The 17774-nt window shown below is 46.1% G+C and overlaps 1 protein-coding gene across 5 annotated transcripts in view; it reads right to left on the reverse strand.

Annotated features, from left to right (window-relative positions):
- The window catches only part of trh (PAS domain-containing protein trachealess), a 410303-nt gene that overhangs the window by 91299 nt on the left and 301230 nt on the right, over nt 1-17774 (reverse strand). The window contains exon 2 of one of the 5 annotated variants that reach the window (XM_075867573.1): nt 1589-1800. The exons of the other annotated variants lie outside the window; for them this stretch is intronic. The gene's annotated coding sequence lies outside the window, so the exon portion shown is untranslated. The remainder of the gene's footprint in view (nt 1-1588; nt 1801-17774) is intronic. 5 annotated transcript variants of the gene reach the window in all.

The raw sequence follows: 17774 nt of genomic DNA on the forward strand, positions 1-17774 counted from the left end.
GCTTAGTTTTTCCCCCGGCGATGCGTGGCGAACCGTCCAGGGTTTATACGCGCCGCTGTGGGCTACAGGCGACTCGCGACGTGGCATCCCCGCCACTACAACTTCATTTTCCGGCCACCCCCCGCTGCTGGACCCGACGCCCGAACACCCCCTTAACCCCCCCTAGCGGGTCCACATCTCGGAGTGACCGTCCAAAAAGCACCCCGAGACGCCTGCGGCCTTTTTATGCCTCCACGCTCACCGCACGGCTGCAGCTTTTAAAGTTTTCTTCTTCTCATCCTTTTAACCTTCCATGCACGCGCGGCTCATGTTTCATATTATTTTGCCGGGATCCCAGCCGTCACCTCTCGGCACACCGCTACTTTTCGTCGCCTCCTATTACGTCTCTCGTCCGGCGCCAGGATTTCTACGCCCGGTTTTGTTTTAATATACCTACACGGCCTTGTTTTCTTCTTTTTTATTTATATGAACAGTGAGCCACCACAACATTTATTATTATTATTATTTTTTGAAATCGTAGAGGAAAGCATGGGCCTTACTCAACAGCCTTCTACGGTATGCAGAGCTTTTTTTTTTTGCGTAAGCAGGGCAATAATGCGGCGAGAGTGGGAAATATTGACGGTGCTATAAGGCATCTACGCTTCGTTTACATTTTAGATAAAATTGCGCAATTAGAGCAGCAAGTGCAAAAAATGAAATGAAACTGCACATGATTAAGAATCAGTTCATCTTTCCAGCAAGAGATATGAACTGGGGTCAGCCTGATTAACCTCTCAGTTTATTGACTGTTGTATTCCTCTCTCTCTCTCTCTCTCCTTTTTTTCTTTACATCCACAGCTGTACCAAAGGTCGCGCATGGTCTTAAAAGAGTTAAGTAACAACCAACCGTCTCCCAATGCGGATAACATAACCAGTGTGTCGTTTGAAGCTTCCCAGCCACTACAAATGGCTTGTAGCTAGTAGCGGGTACCTCGCATCTGCGAAAAGTGCCACAGTGGGTGCTTCCCTACTCCACAAATATCGTGAACACTTGTGGCGTAGTAGGTACCTTCAGAGTGCACTTGTCGTAGTAGCCGTAAGAGAGTTTTCAACGGGTTCTAAAAAGGCTTCTTCATCGCGTTTTCATTGCGAGTGTACTTACTGCGTGTGGCGCGCAAGTCTGGCACTTTCTTCTCTATTATTATGTCTCTATGTTTCTAGCTCTCTCTTATTAAAAACCACAACTGGAAATACGATTTCGCATGGTTTCTGACGGACTCTTTCACTTACTAGGTGATTCTGCACGTGCTGTGTGATCTATCTGTCTCTCTTCCTCTGCTTTTTTTCAATCTCCCTTTTCTCTTTCCCAAGTGTAGGGTTGCAAACCGGTTATCCTGGACTGGTTGATCTTCTTACCTTTCCTTGTGTACCATTTATTTTTCTATCTATCACTTGGTTTCTCCAAGATCACCTTCTGCGGTGTGAGTTTGGCCGCCATGTCGGAGAGTGTCCGCTGTGGTACGGAGGACACCTCGTCGGCCACGATCGCATACGGACACAGGCAGCCCGAACAAAAAAAAAAAAACAAACTTCACACTCCCGTACTCACCTGGCGCTGGCTGCTGAAACTGGGCGTCGTGCGAGGAACGTCTCATCGACACACAGCACGCGCGCACGCACAATCCTCGGGCACGTCTAGAACGACACGACACCGCGAACTCGCGAGCGGCGGAGCAGCGCTGGGCCGACGTGGCCCGGCGCCCCGGAGGCACGGCACCGACATCACGTCGCGTAACTGACCGCGCACCGAAAGCAACTCACCTGCGAGAACAGAAAGGGAGAAGCGATTAGAGGAGCGCGACGCTATATCGTTGCATAAGTGAGCCAAATACACACGATAATAAACAGTCGCTTGGTATGCCACGGGAATTTAAAAGTGCCAAAGATTCTGCAATGGTCACGAAGTGCAGTACACAGCAAGGTATATCGTATCTGCAAAAAATTACTCATTTATTTATTTATTTTATATTCTTTGTTTGTTTGTTTGTTTGTTTGTTTGTTACAGTAAAGAATTTGTCCTCTTCACCTCTGAGTTCTGACCGTTTACGTTTTTACGGGTCACCAGAGCAGTTACCGGCAGTGGCGAAATATTATGGCATTTTGTGAAACTGCCATACGTTTGTAAAAATTTTCACTCGCACCAGTCTTCGCATAAAAACGAAACAGTGAAAGTACTGAAAGATAATTGCTATCTTGGAGGCAATGATTTGTACCAGCTAGAAGTGAAGCAAAGCGTGCAAGTCCCAGCAATGTTAGCTCTGTGTGCCTCTGGTTAGGTTCTGCATCATGAGGTGTCGCTAGCAGAGTTGCCAACCACGCACGTTACTTCGGTAACATATAGCAACATAAAGGGTGAGATGTCTACGGAAAACGCTAAAGTTCTAGAGTCGCAAAATTTCCCCAGCGTTTGGTTGTCAAACATACATACACAATGGCAAACACTTTAGATCTAAGAGCTTGACTAAACGAATCCCTTATAAGGCGGGATAAAAAAAAAACACTTTAACAATGACCGTTACATGTTCAATGAAATAACGCGAGAAATTCACAAATTACAAACTTTTAGAGTTTGCACTAGCAAAGTGTTCACAGTAATGCAAACAAATGAAGAGGCTGTGCACGCCGCAGAAAAACGTTACAGCACGTTTTCTCCCCAATACGAATTTTAGCATCATTCGTTTAATGAATTTGGTGACTCTACAGGTAGCGATTTCAACTACAGGCTGGATGACGATTTAGGAGGTTCAGTTGCCAGACAATGTGAGATTATAGCGTCCTCGTACATTTCACGTCCCGCAAACTTTTGGTGTGGAGTGTACATACAAAAACACATAAACATGAGTAGATAAAATAAGAAATGTTTTGAGAGATAGCAGCATACATTACGGGATAAATTGAAACAGATGCTTGTATTTCCAAAATACAACAAAAGTTTTCGAACACACTACTGTACATGAATAACCTATTAAAGCTTTCAGAGCTTTTGCTCACGCAGATAAATATGACCCGTAAGGACACCAAACAAAAACAGAAGACTTAAAGAACAGTCACAAGTTAGGAAAATGTCAGTAATAACCTCATGCAACTACGCGAATGTAAATGGCGACTACCGATTCTGCCACGGTGCAAATTATCGGGGGATTGATGGCGATGGCTTCAGCCACCAAATAGGAATGAAACGCTTAGTAACATTTTAATGGCTGGAATTCACAACCACGATATGACTCTGAGAAACGCCGTAGTAGAGGGCTCTGAAAATTTCGACCACCCGGGATTCTTTCACGTGCACTTAAAAAAATAAAACGTTCTCAGTGCATGCTAAAGTATTACTTCCTATGTTCCTCTTAATTCAACAGGGCAGAATTGAAATTTTTTAAGTAATAAAAGAGACTGTAGCACTATATAACGCGTACCTTCGACACTTGAACATACGCTACCCCGCAAATAAATATAAAATAAGAACGACCAACGTGGTAGGTTCAACCGGAAAAGACAGAACGCTCACAAGGGACCAATAAATATGGAACTGGTCATAACTTCACAGATAATGAACGCCTTTCAGCCACCATCGCGTTGAGAAATAGGCTACGGTAATTTCGGGGTCATTTTTCTACCACTGACCAGCCAATTTGAGAAGTCTACCAGCCGCCAAAGAGATAAAAGAAGGCACACTCAGGATTAGCTTTACGACAAAGAAGAAAGTATCCAACAGCCAAACAGGATAGAAAAAAAAAGCACCGGAGGGGGGGGGGGTGTCATAGATGACCCCGACTGACCCCCCTACCCGACCGCCAGACTGGACAAGCTGGTGAGAATCCCATGGGTCCCGTTGACCAGAGCGAAACGGGAGCACTCCAAATTTACAGCGTTGGGCGACGAACCCTCAACCTTCGGCCCCACAACCTGACGTGAAAGTAAAAACCTGCCCGTGCACCGTTTTGATTAACTTTATTCCCTACCCTGCGGCCCCTCATTGTTAGCACAATCGACGCTGCTCGAACCTTCCATTACGGTACAGCTCGAAATAGCCCGCGCACACACCTCGCTTTTCACACTCATTCCCGATGCGGACGCGAACACCTCCCGTCGCCCCATTATCACCCACCGGCCTGCGGGGTCCACCTCTCGACAGCGCGCTGACCAGAGCTGCCCCTTCGCGTTGTGCTTCGCCACTTGGCTTGGGTGCGCCGTGAAGAAGAGGGCAGTGGTCAGTGCATCACAGAGGAGCCCCCTTATTCCCACCGCGCTCAGCTTACTCACGCGTCTGACCAATTGATGCTAACGAGGGTAACGAAATTTATCTCGCGCATTTCGCCACCCAAAACGGCAACTGCGAGGCACCGAAAAGGAACGGTCGCCGAATTCGAGCTTCAGACTAAAGCTTTAAGCCCTGAAATCCATCCCAAACGTATTTAGAAAAAATACAGTCATTGCAAATGAATTGGAACTAGTAGCGACGTTCGCGGGCCATAAATTTGTAAACGGTTGTTGGGGTGAAAAACTACGCCTAAACGCAACGCCTTAGAGACACGTTTCAAGATGCTGGCTAAGCAACTATACGCAAGCTTAGCTTATGTAATAATAATAATAATAATAATAATAATAATAATAATAATAATAATAATAATAATAATAATAATAATAATAATAATAATTGCGGCTATTTTACGAGTCAATAACACTACGCGCAAATGAGGAAATAATATCGCGGGAATAAGAGCGAGCCACTTTGCTCTTCAGTGAAAGCAAAAAAGAAGACGAAGAGAGGGCAGGCAAGTGCTGCCAAGTGCAGAGACAAGCAGTATCGAACCGGCGACCCAAACGCTGACAGGGAACGTGCAAGAGGTCTCAGAAAACCCACGTCACCGGCAACGGTTGTGCTCGTACGATGAAAAGAAGGGACCTGCCGGAGAGCCACTCCACTTGGCTCGGCTTGGCTTGTCACGCACAATACGCGCCGCCTTCGATACGCGGGGACAAGTACCGCGGCGAATTACCATCGCACCACCATGCACGGTTGACATTGTTCCCTGGACGAAGGACTTCCCCGTACAACGCTGCCACTCGTACCCCATTTCTGGGGCGCTGGCGAGCTTTCATGCAGCCGTTGGATATGTGACTGTGTTCCTATGCGCGCGTGTGGGTTGTTGGATGATACAGAATACAAACAACCACACAAACAAACAAACAAGTAAACAAACATAGCAGAACGAAAACAATCAACAAGAGCGTGCAAGAACGCGAGAGTGTGCGGCGGTTCTACTCTTAGCAGACGACAAAAGGAGCACGAGAAATACCAAGCGATGGTGTCAGAGAAGAGATAAAAATAAATGTCAGAGAAAGTGTGAACGACATGAGCGGGCGAGGAATGATTCGTCCCCGAAGAGTCAGCAGCAACCTGTTTTGAAGGGGCGTGAGCGCGGTGTTGTTTACAGGCACGACGCCATCTTTGTGGGGGAGACCCGAGCGACCAAACCGTGTAATAGGCCTATCTATATGGACCGCCGACACGTTCCGTGAAAGAATCAAGCACCGCGGGAAACAGAATGAATCAAAGACGAAAACGAGTAAGTTGGTGGCCAACAGAGCGGGGAAGTGTTTATGGAAGATCGCAAAGTTCATCGAAGACCCGGACAACGCAAACACGATCAATACAACTGCGGCGAATAATGCGCATGCATAGTTCTCATACGTACCCAGAATCGTGATAACGAAAACCGCAAACAACCATAAATGAAGAAGAGGGAAATGTAGTTATTTCCTAAACACCACACCATCAATACACTTTGACACTGATTCTTTCCACATTCTCGGCCTGATGCATGTTGCCCTTTTGAAAGTCTCGCAATTTCTGCCTGATAAAAAGAAAAAAATAAGGTATGGTCCTTGTCTGCAGCCCATATTTGTCCGATGCGGTCGGTGAATAAATGATGTGGGCGCAAGCAGCCGAAGCCAGCGCACAGCGTCCAAGCCCGCGTGCGGCACGCGTTCTGAAAATGCAAATTCCTGCACGGTTTACAAGACAAATAAAAATAACAGGGCTGAATTTCTTGCTTTGTATGCATGTATTTATATATCTGTTTTTTTTTGCAAACACGTGCATTTGCATACACGTGTCCCCAACCACAAAACGATTTTGCCAAGCTCAAGCAAACCTACTTTGCTTTCGGTAAAAATAGAAAAATAAATAAATAAAATGAACAAAGAGAACAGTGTCTTCTAAAGGAACAATACAGAACAGTTCAACGCAACCATGTTGCCGATGACCAACAAACAAAACAATAAGAAATGCTAGTGAGAGGATTTACGCTCCATGAAAATGAGAAAAAAAGGACAAAAATTGCACATTATATCCGGGTCTTACGTTGTTTCTTCTTTTTCGTCTCTCTCTCTCTCTTTTTAGCAAGCCCGCAGGTCTTGAAAGGGAAACCGCGCATTCCGAATAGGGTGCATTGTAAACAAGCCCGACGTATGCCGGGAACGCAGCAAATGCACACCAAGGTTTGCTTCGCCGCATGTCACAGAAGCGCGCACGAAAGCATCGGCGCGTGCGTTGTGTTTACTCCGTTCAGCAGTTGTTCTGTTTTGCTATACTTATTGCCGATTCGGCTCATTCGAACGGTTCAGTTACTTGGAAAGAAAGAAAGAAAGAAAGAAAGTAAGTACGAAAGAAAGAACGAAAGAAAGAAAGAAAGAAAGAAAGAAAGAAAGAACGAAAGAAAGAAAGAAAGAACGAAAGAAAGAAAGAAAGAAAGAACGAAAGAAAGAAAGAAAGAAAGAAAGAAAGAAAGAAAGAAAAAAAGAAAGAAAGAAAACTAGTCAGGCGGGTTGAATCGCAGTAAAAATATTACAAAGTTTATTTTCTTGTTTCATTTCCCTCTTGGCCTATCCGACCAGCAAGACAATCATAACCCCAAGTGCTGCCTTTCAACGTTAGGTATGAAACCACAACATAACCAACACACAAAAAAGTAAAATAAAAGAGAACATCAAAAGAAGCCTTCTGTTCGACCGTATAAAGTCAAAACCCCGCACCACCACCGAATCTGATTCGCGTGCCACTAGCGGCCAAACCTCAGAACTGAACGATAAAAGCGGAACCACAACTCTGAACCTTTTCTTGTTGCTGTTTGAGCATTTTCGTCGCACATCCGACGCACAGGAGGTGAACGGCAGTGGTTGGGGGAGAGAATGGGGGAGGGCGTGGAGGGCAGCACGCAGGAGCAGGTGGAAAGGCTGAAATTAAACGCATCGCAGCCGCTCAACATCAGTCGCGCGGTGCAAGCGGCCACACAGGTTCAGAGGTTTTCGAAAGAACGGCGGATGATGGGAGATGACGGGCACTGTGGAGCGCTGCGTCGCTTCAGAGGGGAAAGGGGGGGGGGTGAGAGTGGGGTACGGAATCAGGAGCCCATTTGTCTCTTTCGAGCGGGCTCCATTTGTCAAGCTCAGGTCCGCCCGCCAGAGGGCAGACATGTCGGCGACCGGTCGGGACCTCATGTTTCCTCCGTACTCGCTCTCTTTCTACATTCTACGAGTGTAGGCGAAGCCGTTTCCCGCTCTTAAACAGAGCAGTACGACCGCGAATCAGCGACCTCTATTTGAACTTCACATTTGGCCCCTGCGACTGAAAACCGCAAATAGAGAACAATGACACTGTTTTTGTCTTTATTTCCTTTCGCTAGGCGCCGCACGAATCGCGTAATCTCTCGCGTTTGGGTCTGTTTTGTTTCCAGGATTGTAAAGTAAAGCGGGTCCGTTGAAAATCGGTCCTTCTTTGTTTCTACGTCGCCTAGGCTTCGCCACGTGCATAGAACGAAATGAGCTCTTGTCTGCTGTTTAGCGCATATCGCGCGTGTTTGAAAAGCAGGGACCGAAGCGGCGGTGGCTCGGTCCCGCTTAGTTCGTTAGCGTCGGGCGCCGTCTTTTAATGAGCGCCTCGGCGCACAGAGGAGCGGCTACGAGAGCCAGAGCCCCCAGTCTAGCCGACTCGGGTCCTCTTCTACTTATCCCACTACTCCACCAAACCTTCCTCCTCTCTTTTTTTCGCCTTCCCCCTCTTCTTCGCACGCCTCGTAGAAGCCACAGCTTTCGAAGAGCTCTGGGAGGTGCAGTCAGCGCAGCCGCATTCGGGGAGAGCCTTAACTAAGTTTCAACGCGACTCAAACAAGCGTGACCGGAACTTAAAAGTAAAGTTCGCTGAACCCACCACCTTGTTTGACCTAGGCGGAGCAAACACGTTAATCTTGTAGCTTAAGTTCAGCGCACCATTGAGGGGAGGTATCAAATACTGTTTCCCTAGCAAAAATTGTTCTTGGGGAGAAAAGCGCTTCTAGAACGAAGGCTTAGCGAGAACACAAGACATTGCTTCGACAGTAAAGTTTTTTCCACCATGAAATTCTACACCATATACCAACACGCACAAATGGAAGTTATTCTAAACAGTATTACTCCATATGATCCGAACAATGTAGCCGCGAAATAAAAAAAAATGTGTTTTCTTCTATAGTTTACTGACGAAATGTTGAGATGTTATCCGCTTGGCAACACCATTTCTGTAAGTAATGAAACGCAAAGAAAGAGAAAAAAGGAATAAAAAAATAAACAAACAAACAAAGAAGGAAAGAAATAAAAATTGTCAACAAAAATAACAAGTAGAGAGAAAGTATATAGCAAACTGAAACCAATCAGTAAAAATAGCATGGCAATGAACAGTTGACTTGTAGGTGCTAACTTTTTAATAGAACGTTCCCACACACCCATTTATGTTAAGTTTTACGCACAGTACACGGATTAAGATCGCTCGGTTGCCATAGCAAATATAGCTGCTCATAACAAGTGCTTATAGAGGTCATTGCGCACCAAGAAGTCCTTCGAAAAGAAAAATGCTCGGATCTTGCGGGAGAGGCTATCTTTGGGCCACGATCTCTCCATAACTATGCCACTGGAAACAAGCTGCTGTCTTCGTTTTTTCTTTTATAACCACCATATAACAAAACACACATATATGGTAATCCAAGCTTTTTTTTATGACGGCAGTGAACTGAGCCTGCTTACTTCTCTACTTATAACGATATCATTATTCATCAGTACTCTACCTTCAGCAGATGCTGGCACACATCACCACATCGTCCACTGTTGTCGCAGTTGCCACAAACAAAAAGACAAATAAATAACAAATAAAGAAGTAACACATGGAAAATATCATGAAAGACGCAAACAATAGTAAGTACTGTGAGCAAGAAAATAGGAAGCGAACCGGAATACACATACACATAAAAAAAGCTTAAAGAAAAGCGCCAAGCACTGGGACGACAGAACGAAAACGAACTAGAAAGCAATAAAACACAATCGAGGCTGCGTGAATCGCGCCAACACTAAAAATACAAAGGTACACAGCTGCGAAGTAAACACAGTGCACGTGCAAAGGCAGGATAAAAGGAAACGATTCCGATGCCGCGCGACGCACAAAACAACCAAACAAGCGTAAACAGAAAGTAAACGCAGAGTAAACACACGCGACATGGGAAGGCGATGCGATGGAATCAGTCGGAACCGGAAGTCAGGTCACGTATCGCGTCTCGGCGGGCCGCATCAGCTCCCCGACGCCGCAAAGAGTTTGGATAAACAAGGCATGGCGGCGTCGGTCGCGCCCAGGGAGGACGCAAGAAAGCGCGATCCTGCGCAAATATTGGCGCGGCGGCAGCAAGGATTCCTCGTCGCGTTCGCGTCGCAGCACAGCGTTAAACACCGGAGAGACCGTGCGAAGAGCAGCTCGGGTGGGTTCGCGTCGCGGCACCAGCGCCCCCTCGTCGCTGACGCTGTTGACGCTAAGGTGAAGTGCGTTTCCGAGACCCACGCGAAATACTTCGATTTTACGTCTTTGGCTTTGAGCGTTCTAGACATAGCACGCGAGGAAGGGCGTTGCGCTCCGTGTCTCAGAGCGGTTACTAAGGAAAGAAAGCTTTCTAGATGCACCACCAGACGCGAAATTAGGAAAAAGAAGAATACTTTATCTTCAATGAAATGATTTACGAAAAAAAAAAATGCCCCCCACCTCCCCGAAGGGAATCGTGAGGAAATGCGAATGCGTTTCTTGCTTCGAGAGTACACTGCGTAGTAATTTTAATGGCGCAAATTAATGACGAGACGATAATTCGTACCGTAATCATTTATTTACGCAATCATCAGCACCTGTTTGTGTTGTCATTGTACCTGACGGCCATAATGTCAGCGCCGATCAACACAAACGCTACACAAACGCTACAAACGCGTTTCAAGCGCACTGCATTGAGGCGGTGGCAATTAAGTCACGTTCAAGCCTACGAGGTGCGGGCTCCGGCTGCTAGGGGCGAGGAAAAGCGCGCGCGCCCGCAGCTGTTGCTGACAGCCGCCGATGTCGAAGCGTGACATGGTGGGGGCTCCGGTAGGGACGCAAGAGCCCGCTGCTGTTACTATGGGAGAGGGCGGTGGACGGATCCCGACGGACGCCTGACATAGCCCGACTATGAAATAAAAAGTTCTGCGAAAACATCCGGATCTATTGCCGATATTGCTAGTTATCTGTTGCAGCATCCAATACAAATCTGTGCAATGCCACGTAGGGTGCAGGAACCTATAGAATGGGGTTGGAAGAAGATCAGCACGTCGACTAAGAAGAAAAAGTCTGCAACCGTCAACACGAAGTGATTCAAAAAATTATCACGTGCTGACCTGTCATATGACATCATCGTGACCTCGCAGATCACCAATATTTGTAACGTCATCATGACGTCACTATTACATCACATAGCGTGACTCCTCATGGCGTCATCAGATGAAATATCACTTTGTAAAAACACGAGTTTTCTATAAGTACACTAGCTGGAACTCTGGCGCTAGTGTCTATGGGAGCTGCAACGCTCGGCGCTTCAGCAAGCATGGGAATGACACGGATTTGTCTAATATTCGTGCTTCTGGGCTGCTTCTGGCTCCGTGTGTGTTCGTGTGGCTTGGAGCTGTTTTCTCACGGAACAAAAATAAGCAAATGTTCAGCGGTTGTGCTTCACCACCTTATTCTTTTAGGCTTACAGTTTCAAACCAGGTCACGAAGTTCAAAATGGTTCGTTATTTCTTTCCTTCGAAATAAAACCGAAACACAGCAATAAACGAAGCCACAAGTGCGATTCGAGGCCCGCAAGTACGAAGACTAGCCAAATCCGTGTATTACCCATCATTCCCATGGTCGCTGAAGGATCTCAGCGCCAGAGTGCCCTCTAGTTAACTTAAGAAAATTCTATGAGTAAAAATGTGAGCCGATCACGGAGGCCGTGTAAAACACGGTGAGGTGCAGAAAGCTGTATTTTCTGCGATCCTGGAGGACGTGCAAAACTACGTCAGGCGCAGAAACCCATTAGATGCGCGGAAGAGAATCAGTATACGTCGACTGAGAAGAAAAATAAGATTGATGTTATCTCTAAGTCGTCTCTATAGGCAAATGCACAAGAAACGCTGTGAGTTTTATAAATAGTTAGCCCAGATTTACTACTCGCACCACACGAATGAAACACAATGAGGCTACCGGAAGAAGAGAGGAGCGGCTATTTCGTAAAATATTAGGAACCGAAGTTGTGCTGACAACGAGAAGCGCGTTCTAACACGTATTCGAAAATCTTGTTTCTATCCGTACTTGTGCGCACATCTCATTCACATCATATGTGTCATATGTTACAGAGTGTCCAGGTCAGCGTACGCTAGGAGACAAGAGATATAAGAACACAAAAATTGGACAACTGGAAGCATTCGGTAGAACTACCAGGCGGGCTAGTTGCCGTTCTTTCATCCATCCCTAAACGCGTGCTAAGTGAAGACACACTCCCCTCAGAACGACAAATCCGCGCTCGACGTAGTGTACCCTGTGTGTCCTTTTTTTTTTTCATTCTGTGCATGTGTGCACTGTCTGCGTTCACTTATCGCTACCTTCAAAGATGAACTTAAAGCAATTTGGCGGGCCTATTTCCCGCGCACTCCCGTCCGGCGTCGGCGACAATGGCGCGGGCGACAGCTGCCTGAGCGATAAAAAAAGTGTCGGTGGGCGGGCGCCATCTTCGTCCCCGCTGAGCACATGGGACAACTCCCGTGTCGCGTTATCGGCGGCCCCATCTTTATTCTTTCTACTCGTAAAAATGGCCTCGAGAGTCCATAAATCAGGGTCGGAAGCACCTGCTCGGTTTCGCTCGAGTCTTTCGGGCTTATTATTATTATTACTTTGTGTGTGTGTGCTGCGGTTAGCCGCAAGATCGTCCCTGTAGCTATAGCTGCACGAAGCACGCGGTATATACGCAGGGCGTTCTATATAGGTGTACGACGATCACGCCCAAAGGTCACGAGAACGGCGGTCGGAAAGCGGAGGAGGCGGCTCGGGTGGGGTTCAGCTAGGCGGCGCGTCGCGCCGATAAGCGGCATCGCGCACGGCGTCTTGCGCAATACCGCAATACGCATGCGCGAAAGCCATCGAAACGGACGAGGCCGCGCTCCGACGCGCTTACCGTCTACATTTATCCACTTGGAAAATAGGTAACGTTTTTTTTTTCATTCTATCTTTCAGTAAAACGCAACAGCAATTGAAGCCAGAAACGTAGTCTTAAAAAAAAACGAAAGAAAAAAACAAGGCAGCATAAAGCTGGGGGCGCCAAGCCTGAAGGAAGCACGTAGCCTTCTCTGCCTCTCCTAAGTTTTCTTTTTTCTTTCCTCTCTCTCTCTCTCTCTCTCTCTCTCTCTCTCTATTTCGCGCTGGATACCTCTTTTTTCTATTTATATATGTGGTTTTTTCTACTTCACACCGTGTGCACTAGTTTTTTTTCTTTAGTTTTTTTTTGCTGACGATAATAAGCGATCATGATAAGGGCTCTCGAGGGACAACAGGAAGAAGACTTCCGCCTGGAGCAAACGCGCGCTCAATATGCGACACACGGACGCCAAGCGATAACTACAGCGTATACTGCAGCACACGACAGCATATGACAGGCCGGCCCACTAATGTGCTCCGCGCTTAACAACAACAACAAAAAAAACTGACCTACATAAATCATGGCGACGATGTTTTTGGAATTCGAGTGTTCAGACAGGCAGCCTCAAGGTTAAACCGCCACTTCACGCGTATTTAACGAAGTCTGATTAATCAACAAAATAAATATTGATCTCACATGACGAAAGCAACTTAATTTGGAGCCTTTTTGAGAAATAATCCATTAATTAGCGATGAAGCTGTCATCAAAGAAGCTCATGTAAGATTTACGTTAACAGTTTATTCTTCATTCAGCTAAACCATTTTTTTACAGGCTCCATTCACATTTTCTTTAGCCACCACTCAAACCATGAATAATTGAAATTTAGTGAATGAAACACCGTTATATGCACACAACCCTGGAAATTACTCATAGCGAGACTATCAATCTGGACATTCAATAGTGAATAGCCCCACAATTGTTTGCATGGGACCAGCAGTGAGCTATAACACAAATGTAAAAAAATTAAGTAATTAGGGGGCTAACATTGATTTACTGTGCGTACTTTAAATTTCAGTAATTTGTGCTGTCAACACCGTATAAATGTGCATATATAATAACCGATTAGCACTAACTTTAACACTAAATAGTTACGTTACCGTTCAGTTTTATGCTGTAAACAGTCCCACTTATTCACAACATCCTGCTTTCCGTACGTTCACTTAATGCATGTTATATTTTCATAATTTTCAGCAGAGAATTGATACGGGCCAAGTTATAGCGTGCTTAGTGCGACACGCTTGTTGATGAGCTGCGAGGCTACGTGGCACCACTTCAGTAGGGTGTGCTTTCGTGACTGTATATGCTAATTCCTATTTGCATGACGCATTTCATTATTCTAATAGTGTTTTTATATTAGGTGAGTAATACAGTAATAAGTGAACCGAACTAGCACGTGTTACTTAGTCGCATCAGCCTCTTGTACTGTTTACACTAGACTGAAAGAAAGAAAAACACTCAATTTAGACGGGGTTGTTCTTTCCAAGGTGTGCGCCTCAGGCAAAAAACGGGGAATTAAGTATGTTTCGAGGTTCATCTTCAGTCAACCATTGAAGCACACAAGACAAGAAAAGTCTCGAAGATATCTTACACTATTCTATAAGACGACTCGACGGCGATGGCATTAATTTCGATGCATAAATATACCGGAATGGAAGGCCCAGTATGGGTACGACAAGCCGTTTTGCTCGTTGTGCAATACGGAAATATGCCATTTTAAGAACGAAACAAAGAAAACTTACTAAACGGTAAGAACACAAAAAGTCAGGACCAAACCAGATATGATCTGTACCACTCGCACGACATCTTGCGTTTTATAAACCTCCAGGCAGTTTTTTTTTAACATTGTAAGTTAAATCCCCCCCCCCCCAATGTGACCTTCCGTATTCTATAAATAATCGTTTCTTTGTTACTATGTGATGATGCGCTTTTTATTTTGCTTTTACAATTTTATTTAACGTGTAATGTTCTTATCTGCTTCCGATCAAATCGACCGAAAGCTTAACACAGTGTTAACAACTCCTTACTAATAGTCAATAACTGTCGGAGGTAAACGTTTCGAAACCGCGATACGGTTATGAGTGACGCAGTATATAGTGCAGGGCTCCTAAAATTTCGTCCACTTGGGCTGGATTAGAGCGCACCTATAAAGCCACGTACACGGGCCTCGATCATTTCTGCCACCACGGCCCGCATTCGATCCCGCGACCTTGCAATCAGCAGTCGAGTAGTCGAGTACTATAACTAATACTACCACGGCGAGTATGCCGAGTCAAGTCAACATAAAAAGCGACATGTCGCTAATGTAACACACATTCAAATAGAAGCTACTTCACGTCGAAGTGTGATCCGCATGCGAATCATCGACCGGCGGAAATTTGTGAACGCCGTTATAAGCGGATCACGAAGAAAGCATCGAACTCCCCCGGCATCACGCTTAACGCCGGTGTGTAGGTGTTCCATCGATCGCACTCTCTCGCATTCTACCCACGTATAGGGAAGAAGCGCTTATCTATATCGAACTGAATGTTTAATCGCGGTGACCCTCGAAAATTTGATGGAGCGCGAAGCTCCCGAACGCGCCCTCTCTACCTAGCCCATTTTATCTGAAACGTGGCGCGTCAGCGATTTACTGGTGTGAACAGAGAGGTCAAAGGTCACTGACGGAAGGTCAACACACGTTTGGCCATAACTCGTATCGACGGTGGATCACCAATATAACGCGCGGGGCGAGACATGCCGATAAGGAAGAAACACCTTCACTATCTAACCACACACACGCCCGCTATACACAGACCAGTGGCACGCATACAAATTTGCAAATAGAGGGCCCGTACGTGTTAAACAAGCTTCGCCGTTTGCTATACATGCATGCACGTCACGCCGCGACGAGTCGAAACATAGTTTCATCGAGTTCCGTTGTACGCCAAATTATTTACAGGCTTGTCCTACCAGCGCAGTTTATAAATAGAGTTCCCTTCAGCTGCGGCTGTTTGTACGTTGGGCAGTCGAGCCGTTGCGCTACTGAAGAGACTAAAGGAGCCTGAAAAGTCGTTGTCCGGGGAATAACCATCTAATATTTCCTTACACTTTTCAGGCTGTAAATACAAGCACAAAACAGATGAATGCGCAGCTTTTGTGCAGAAGCAAAAAAAAAAAAGAAAACGCGTTTCACTTATCATCTTTCATGCATTCCATTCATTCATTTCAATCATTCATTTCATTCATTCATTCATCTTTCATTGATTGATTGATTTGTGGGGTTTAACGTCCCAAAACCATATGATTATGAGAGACGCCGTAGTGAAGGGCTCCGGAAATTTAGACCACCTGGGGTTCTTTAACGTGCACCCAAATCTGAGCACACGGGTCTACAACATTTCCGCCTCCATTGGAAATGCAGCCGCCGCAGCCGGGAATCGAACCCGCGACCTGCGGGTCAGCAGCTGAGTACCTTAGCCACCAGACCACCGCGGCGGGGCATCCATCTTTCATAGCGAATACTTACTAACTGCGTCAACTTCATTCCGTTATTATAGTTTCATAACTAATCGAAAACAAAAGTTGTGCGGGTATAAGAGAGAAAAAAATATAGACGAAGAGCAAAGGTTACAAGAAGTCACTTTGCGCAAGAGGACTGAGATTTGATTGTCAGCGTGCATTCGGCTGTTTAACGCACTCTTAAAAGCACAGCGCGCACACCCGCCTCTTGAGTCTGTCGATTTTAGGACGCATTGGACAATCTGCCGCAAAACCCAAAAATGAAGTGGCGTAGCCACTTAGCAGCCGCGATATGCTTTTAGATGCACGACTGCGCTAGTGTAGTACTGTTGAAAACACACGTACTATGTAAACTGTGGCGCATGCAAAAAAAAAAAAACTTGTCCTCTTTACGCGTGCGGTAGGAAATATCTCAATTTGGCGCATTGTGAAAACATTTTATTGTTATATAAAAACAAAGCCAAAGTGGGACTCATAAAATCACGGATCATTTCAACCTGAAAGAAAAGTTAGGTTAGTTCAGACATACCGGGCACACCAGAGAGCAATAACAAGATTGGTTCGCCCAATACACGTACAGAAAACGCCAGACGGCCGGGGCTGCCTTTTAAATTAGGAAACGCTATAGAATACCAGCCTGACGTACTTCTCGGCTGAGAACAGTAAATAAAAAGAGGAATGTGAAAAGAGAGTGACAGGGAAAACAACTCGTCTGAACACACGCAAAGAGAGAACAAACGAGTGAAGAAAGGAAAAGGCGGCTCCGTAAAGGCGCAAGACGACTTCCAAGCGTTCTGGCGACGGCGAGCCCTGCGAGGTCCGATAAAGCGTCGTCTTCGGCACCGAGGCCGCTCACGTTCGGCCTCAGCGCTCGGCTATTCCGCCGCTGTATGCATGACAAGGAACAGTTCCTGCTCGCCGGGGAAATGAGGCGGGACAACTCGCCGGTCTTTCGATGCGTACTTTTTCTTAGGCCTTTGCGTCCAACGCTGGTGGGCATCATAAATGGGTATGCGCCACAGACACTCCGTGGGCACATCCCTCAACTCACGACTGGTCCACTAAATGTGAAAAGCAACCGTTAGCCCAACAAACGGGTATGTGCCACAGGAAGCTGTGCGGACTATAAGAAAACTATCATGATTCACTTAAAAAACAGCGCCAATAACGAGGGACAAGAGAAAGAAGGAGACAGACAGCTTCTCTTGTCCCTCGTAATTGGCGCTGTTTTTTAAGTGAATCATGTCGTACCAACTCGCCCAAGCAACCACGTTAAAAACTATCATCCTCCTCAACGCGTGTTCCACAGATATCGGGTAAACGCCCCTACATACAGCTTTCACTAAAAAGGAAGGAGGCAACAGTAAGCCCAACAAATGACGTGCGCCTTAGCACAGTCGCACCATTATCACGTGATATCTTCTGGTTATAAAAGTGTGCGCCTATGTCCTACCCCCTCAAACCTTAACAGAGAACGTTTATTGAAAAGATGTGATACAACACTCCTGAAAGACTCGCAACACACAGAAATGCGATCGCCTAATGAAGGAAACGCGACCGAGATTCGCTGTTTCACTGTGCGCTAAGCGGAGCTACTTGATTTTTTTTTCCTGCTCTATGAAGGCGAAATCCTCAGACGCCTCCCCAAACTCGAAATTTGACAGTCGGCGGCGTCGGCGTCAACACGAG

This window comes from Rhipicephalus microplus, chromosome 6 (assembly GCF_043290135.1).
Source record: "Rhipicephalus microplus isolate Deutch F79 chromosome 6, USDA_Rmic, whole genome shotgun sequence".
Classification (NCBI taxonomy): domain Eukaryota; kingdom Metazoa; phylum Arthropoda; class Arachnida; order Ixodida; family Ixodidae; genus Rhipicephalus; species Rhipicephalus microplus.